The sequence below is a fragment of the Oncorhynchus nerka genome, linkage group LG1 (genome assembly GCF_034236695.1).
Source record: "Oncorhynchus nerka isolate Pitt River linkage group LG1, Oner_Uvic_2.0, whole genome shotgun sequence".
NCBI lineage: Eukaryota > Metazoa > Chordata > Actinopteri > Salmoniformes > Salmonidae > Oncorhynchus > Oncorhynchus nerka.
In genome coordinates this window covers 50,288,942-50,298,367 of record NC_088396.1, presented here as the reverse complement: position 1 = coordinate 50,298,367, position 9,426 = coordinate 50,288,942, and positions in this window count along the sequence as shown.

The window sequence follows — 9,426 nt, the reverse complement described above, 5'->3', positions numbered from 1 at the left end:
TGACGATTGTAACAAATACAACCACAATACTACTACAATACTACCACAGTACTACTACAATACTACCACAATACTACCACAATACAACCACAATACCACCGCAATTCTACTGCAGTACAACCACAATACCACCACAATATTACTACGTTACTACTTCAATACTACTGCAATATCACTACAACACTACCACAATAAAAACACAAACTACTGCAATACTACTACAACACAACTACAATACAACCACAATACTACTGCAATACAACCACCACACATGAGAGGTATTAACATGTTGAACGTTTGAACTACTGGCACACAGCTCGGACACCCATTCATACCCTAGAAGACATGGCACCAGAGGTATCTTCACAGTCCCCAAGTCTAGAACAGACTATGAGAGGTGCACAGTACTACATAGAGCCATGACTACATGGAACTCTATTCCAAACATTGGCACAGACACACACACACACACACACACACACACACACACACACACACACACACACACACACACACACACACACACACACACACACACACACACACACACACACACACACACACACACACACACACACACACACACGATAACTGAGGGCACACAGTGTGTTGTGAAATCTGTTATGAATGTATCGTAATGTTTTTAAAATTGTATAAACTGCCTTCATTTTGCTGGAACCCAGGAAGAGTAGCTGCTGCTTCGGCAGGAACTAATGGGGATCCATAATAAAGAGAGATCCTATCTGAGAGAGAGAGAGAGAGAGAGAGAGAGAGAGAGAGAGAGAGAGAGAGAGGAGAGAGAGAGAGAGAGAGAGAGAGAGAGAGAGAGAGAGAGAGAGAGAGAGAGAGAGAGAGAGGAGGGAGGAGGGGGAGGGAGGGAGGGAGGGAGGGAGGGAGGGAGGAGAGAGAGAAGAGGGAGAGAGAGAGAGAGAGAGAGAGAGAGAGAGGGAGGGAGGGAGGGAGGGAGGGAGGGAGAGAGAGAGAGAGAGAGAGAGAGAGAGAGAGAGAGAGAGAGAGAGAGAGAGAGAGAGAGAGAGAGAGAGAGAGAGAGAGAGAGAGAGAGAGAGAGAGAGAGAGAGAGAAAGGGAGAGAGAGAGAGAGAGAGAGAGAGAGGGAGAGAGAGAGAGAGGACTCCAATAAGGAAATAAGGACGGAGTGAGGAGGGAGGGGATATGTGTCAGAACAGAAGAGATGGAAATAGCAAGGTAACTAATCCTTTGGAGACGTAAGAAGGAGACATTAAGCAGCTATATGTAAATGCAGAGGGGTTTGAAGTTGGGCCATCCCACTTTGATCTCTCCCTCTGAGCCCTCCTCCTTCTCTCCTCCTCCTCAAAAAATGTTTCCTTGTAAGAAAATCCAACCCTATTAGGCTTAATCTCACTTAATGGTATCTACCTCTCCTTTTGTCCCCTCCCCCCTATGGGTAACATATTCCCTCCTTTCAGCCAGCTACCACCATTCAAACATCTTCCCCACTAAGCACATTGTCCCCAGCTAGCAATTATTTTGAGTATTTTATTAACATTATGATTGTGATTATTTTCATTATTATTATTCATGTGTTGCCTGTGGTCTCTACTCTCTATCGGAGTGAGATCACACCCCAACACCCAATCGCCCCACCTCTTATCCCCAGTTAAGTGGAGCTGCCTGCTTTCTTCCAGAGAGGAGGTGAGTTTTGCATCGTGATCCCCATTCACTGAGACACATTTTCTGGCCGTTTGAACGTATTGTGAAGTGAGTATAATGAGTGCCACCAAACCACCCATCCAAGCCCCTTAACACGGAGGGAAACATCAAGAATTCAATTAAGGGACAGAGAGAATGAGAGAGAAAGAGAGAAGAAAGGAGAGAAAGAGTGAAGGGGGAGAAAGAGTGAAGGAGAGAGAAAGAGAGAAGGAGCGAGGGGAGAGGGGAGAAGGCAAGAGGGGAGACGGGAAAGGAGAGAGAAAGAGAGAAGGAGCGAGGGGAGAGGGGAGAAGGCAAGAGGGGAGACGGGAAAGGAGAGATAAAGAGAGAAGGAGCGAGGGGAGGGGGGAGAAGGCAAGAGGGGAGAGGGGAAAGGAGAGATAAAGAGAGAAGGAAAGAGAAAGAGAGATGGAGAGAGGCCGCCGTAGGCAGACATGGCTCTCAAGAGAAGACAGGCTATGCGCTCACCTGCCCACAAAATGAGGTGGAAACTGAGCTGCACTTCCTAACCTCCTGCCCAATGTATGACCATATTAGAGACACATATTTCCCTCAGATTACACAGATCCACAAAGAATTCGAAAACAAATCCAATGATGATAAACTCCCATATCTACTGGGTGAAATTCCAGTGTGCCACCACAGCAGCAAGATGTGTGACCTGTTGCCACAAGAAAAGGGCAACCAGTGAAGAACAAACACCATTGTAAATACAACCCATATTTATGCTTATTTATTTTCCCTTTATTAACCATTTGTACATTGTTACAACACTGTATGTATATATATGTGTGAGGGTGTGACAGTGTGTGATGGCGTAATATATATATATATATATATATATAATGTGATTTGTAATTTGTAATGTCTTTATTGTTTTGAAACTTCTGTATGTGTAATGTTTACTGTTAATTTTTATTTTTTATTTCACTTTTGTATATTATCTACCTCACTTGCTTTGACAATGTTAACACATGTTTCCCATGCCAATAAAGCCCCTTGAATTGAATTTAATTGAGAGAAAGAGAGGAGAGAGAGAGAGAAGGAGAGAGAAAGAGAGACAAAAAGAGAGAGGAGGAGAGAGAAGGAGAGACAAAGAGAGAAGGGGAGAAGGAGAGAAAAGGAGAGGAGAGAGAAATAGAGAAGAGGAGAGAGGAGAGAGAGGAGAGAGAAGGAGAGAGAAAGAGAGAGAAAGAGAGAAGGAGAGAGAAAGAGAGAGAAGGAGAGACAATGAGAGAAGGGGAGAAGGAGAGAAAAGGAGAGAAGGAGAGAGAAGAGGAGAGAGGAGAGAGAGGAGAGATAAGGAGAGAGAAAGAGAGAGAAAGAGAGAGAAGGAGAGAGAAAGAGAGAAGGAGAGAGGAATAGAGAGAAGAGGAGACAGGAGAGAGAGGAGAGAGAAGGAGAGAGAAAGAGAGAGAAGGAGAGAGGAAAGAGAGAGAAGGAGAGAGAGAGGAGGAGAGAGAAGGAGAGAGAATGAGAGAAGGAGAGACAAAGAGAGGAGAGAGAAGGGGAGAAGGAGAGAGAAGGGAGAGAAGGGAGAGAGGAGAGAGGAGAGAGAAAGAGAGAAGGTGAGAGAAAGGGAAAAGGAGAGAGAAAGAGAGGAGAGAGAAAGATCGAAGGAGAGGGAAAGGGAGAAGGAGAGAAGGAGAGAATGTGAGAAGGAGAGAGAAATAAAGAAAGACAGAGGAGAGAGGAGGGGAGAAGGAGAGAGAAATAGAGAGTAGGGGAGAGAGGAGAGAGAAGGAGAGAGAAAGAGAGAAGGCGAGAGAAAGGGAGAAGGCGAGAGAAAGGGAAAGGAGAGAGAAAGGGAAAAGGAGACAGAAAGAGAGGGGGGAGAAAGATTGAAGGAGAGCGAAAGATCGAAGGAGGGAGAAAGGGAGAAGGAGAGAAGGAGAGAGAAAGGGAGAAGGAGAGAGAAAGAGAGAAAGAGAGGAGAGAGAAAGAGAGAAAGAAAGGAGAAGGAGAGAAGGATAGAAGGAAAGAGAGAGAGAAAGAGAAAGAGAGAAGGGGAGAGAAAGATAGAAGGAGATAGGGGAGAAGGAGATAGGGGAGAAGGAGAGAGGGGAGAAGGAGATAGGATAGAAGGAGAGAGGGGAGAAGGAGATAGGAGAGAAGGAGATAGGAGAGAAGGAGATAGTGGAGAAGGAGATAGGGGAGAAGTAATCAAAAGGGCAGTAATTACACGTGTTTGATTTATTGCGTGTAGAGAGATGAAATGGGGAAGACGTTGCTAAACAAAAGACAACTGTTTCACTATATGGGGTGATGTGGGGGCAGGGGCAGGGGGTTGGTGGGGGCAGTGGGGGTTGGTGGGGGCGGTGGAGGCAGGGGGGCAGTTTCTCAATTTGGCCATCCAAATGGACCAGAAGTACTGTATACCAGTCATTATTGTAATCACACCATCACACACCATCATACCATCACACACCATCACACACCATCATACCATAACACACCATCACACAACATCACACAATCACATACCATCACACACCATCACACCATCACACACCATCATACCATCACACACCATCACACACCATCATACCATCACACACTATCACACACCATCACACAATCACATACCATCACACACCATCACACCATCACACACCATCATACCATCACACACCATCACACACCATCATACCATCACACACCATCACACACCATCATACCATAACACACCATCACACACCATCACACAACATCACACACCATAACACGTCATCACACACAACACACACCATCATCACACACCATCACACACCATCAGCCACCATCACACCATCACACCATCGCCACATCACACACAATCACACACCATCACACCATCACACACCATCACAACCATCACACCATAACACACCATCACACACCATCACACACCATCACATTTCATCACACCATCACACATACACCATCACACCGTCACACACACACCATCACACACACAACATCACACCATCACACAAACACCATCACACACCATCACACACCATCATACACCATCACACACACACACCCTCACACACACACACACCATCACACACCATCACACCACACCATCACACACCATCAAAGACACACACCATCACACACCATCACACTATCACACACACAAACTATCACAAACTATCACACACAAACTATCACACACCATCACACACCATCACGCCATCACACACACACACTATCACAAACCATCACACATCATCACACCCTCACACACCATCACAGACACACACCATCACACCATCACACTATCACACACAATTACACACCATCACACACCATCACACACACATCATCACACACCATCACAAACCACACCATAACACACCATCACACCAACACATACCATCACACACCATCACACCATCACACACACACACCATAAAACACCATCACACCATCACACCATCACACACCATCACCCACCATCACACCATCACAAACCATCACACCATAACACACAATCACACACCATCAGACCGTCACACACAATCACACACCATCATACACCATCATACACCATCATCACACACACACCATCACACACACCATCACACACCATCATACACCATCACACACACACACCATCACACACACCATCACACACCATCATACACCATCACACACACACACACCTCACACACACCACACACACACACCATCACACACACCATCACACACCACCACACACACACACCATCACAAACCATCCACACACCCACACCACACCATCATACACCATCACACACATCACACCATCACACACACCATCACACACCATCACACACCATCACACACACCATCACACACCATCATACACCATCACACACCACACACCCTCACACACCATCATACACCACACCATAACACACCATCACACCAACACATACCATCACACACCATCACACCATCACACACACACACCATAAAACACCATCACACCATCACACCATCACACACCATCACCCACCATCACACCATCACAAACCATCACACCATAACACACAATCACACACCATCACACACCATAACACACCATCACACACCATCGCACACCATCACACAACATCACACACCATCACACACAATCACACACACACCATCACACACCATCACACACACACCATCACACCGTCACACACCCTCACACACCATCATACACCATCATACACCATCACACACACACACCATCACACACACCATCACACACCATCACACACCATCATACACCATCACACACACACACCCTCACACACACTATCACACACCATCACACACACACCATCACACACCATCAAAGACACACACCATCACACACCATCACACACACAAACTATCACAAACTATCACACACAAACTATCACACACAATCACACACCATCACGCCATCACACACACACACTATCACAAACCATCACACATCATCACACCCTCACACACCATCACAGACACACACCATCACACCATCACACTATCACACACAATTACACACCATCACACACCATCACACACACATCATCACACACCATCACACACCACACCATAACACACCATCACACCAACACATACCATCACACACCATCACACCATCACACACACACACCATAAAACACCATCACACCATCACACCATCACACACCATCACCCACCATCACACCATCACAAACCATCACACCATAACACACAATCACACACCATCACACACCATAACACACCATCACACACCATCGCACACCATCACACACCATCACACACCATCACACACAATCACACACACACCATCACACCATCACACACCATCACACACACACCATCACACCGTCACACACAATCACACACCATCATACACCATCATACACCATCACACACACACACCATCACACACACCATCACACACCATCATACACCATCACACACACACACCATCACACACACCATCACACACCATCATACACCATCACACACACACACCCTCACACACCACCACACACACACACCATCACACACACCATCACACACCACCACACACACACACCGTCACAAACCGCCACACACCCTCACACACCATCATACACCATCACACACACACACCATCACACACACCATCACACACCATCATACACCATCACACACACACACCATCACACACCATCATACACCATCACACACACACACCCTCACACACCATCATACACCATCACACACACACACCATCACACACACCATCACACACCATCACAGACACACCATCACACACACATGCCATCACACACACTTACTATCACACACCAACACACACCGTCACACCCCATCACACACCATCACACCATCACACCATCACACTATCACACACCATTACACACCATCACACACACCATCACACACCATCACACACCATCACACCAACACACCATCACACACACACACACTATTACACACCATCACACACACACACCATCACACACCATCACACACACCATCACATACCATCACACCATCACACACCATCACACCATCACACACCATCACACACATCATCACAGACACACACCATCACACACCATCACACACCATCACACACATCACACCATCACACACCATCACACCTTCACACACCATCACACACCATCACACCATCACACACAATCACACACACACCATCACACCATCACACACCATCACACACACACCATCACACCGTCACACACCCTCACACACCATCATACACCATCATACACCATCACACACACACACCATCACACACACCATCACACACCATCATACACCATCACACACACACACCATCACACACACCATCACACACCATCATACACCATCACACACACACACACCCTCACACACACCATCACACACCACCACACACACACACCATCACACACACCATCACACACCACCACACACACACCGTCACAAACCGTCACACACCCTCACACACCATCATACACCATCACACACACACACCATCACACACACCATCACACACCATCATACACCATCACACACACACACCATCACACACCATCATACACCATCACACACACACCCTCACACACCATCATACACCATCACACACACACACACCATCACACACACCATCACACACCATCACAGACACACCATCACACACACATGCCATCACACACACTTACTATCACACACCAACACACACCGTCAAACCCCATCACACACCATCACACACCATTACACACCATCACACACACCATCACACACCATCACACCAACACACCATCACACACACACACACACACACACACTATTACACACCATCACACACACACACCATCACACACCATCACACACACCATCACATACCATCACACCATCACACACCATCACACACCATCACACACATCATCACATACACACACCATCACACCATCACACACCATCACCATCACACGCCATCACACACCATCACACCATCACACACCATCACACACCATCACACACCATCACACACATCACACCATCACACACCATCACACTGTCACACACCATCACACACCATCACACCATCACAAACCATCACACCATAACACACAATCACACACCATCACACACCATAACACACCATCACACACCATCGCACACCATCACACACCATCACACACCATCACACACAATCACACACACACCATCACACCATCACACACCATCACACACACACCATCACACCGTCACACACCCTCACACACACCATCATACACCATCATACACCATCACACACACACCATCACACACACCATCACACACCATCATACACCATCACACACACACACCCTCACACACCACACACACACACACCATCACACACACCTTCACACACCACCACACACACACACCATCACACACACCTTCACACACACCCACACACACCATCATCACACACCATCACACCACACACATCACCATCACACACACCATCACACCATCACACCATCACACTATCACACACCATTACACACCATCACACACACCATCACACACCATCACACCAACACACCATCACACACACACACACACACTATTACACACCATCACACACACACACCATCACACACCATCACACACACCATCACACACACACACCATCACACACCATCACACCATCACACACCATCACACCATCACACACCATCACACACATCATCACAGACACACACATCACACCATCACACACCATCACACCATCACACACCATCACACACCATCACACCATCACACACAATCACACACACCATCACACCATCACACACCATCACACACACACCATCACACCGTCACACACCCTCACACACCATCATACACCATCATACACCATCACACACACACACCATCACACACACCATCACACACCATCATACACCATCACACACACACACCATCACACACACCATCACACCATCACACCATCACACTATCACACACCATTACACACCATCACACACACACACCACACACACCATCACACCAACACACCATCACACACACACACACACTATTACACACCATCACACACACACACCATCACACACCATCACACACACCATCACATACCATCACACCATCACACACCATCACACCATCACACACCATCACACACATCATCACAGACACACACCATCACACCATCACACACCATCACACACCATCACACGCCATCCCACACCATCACACC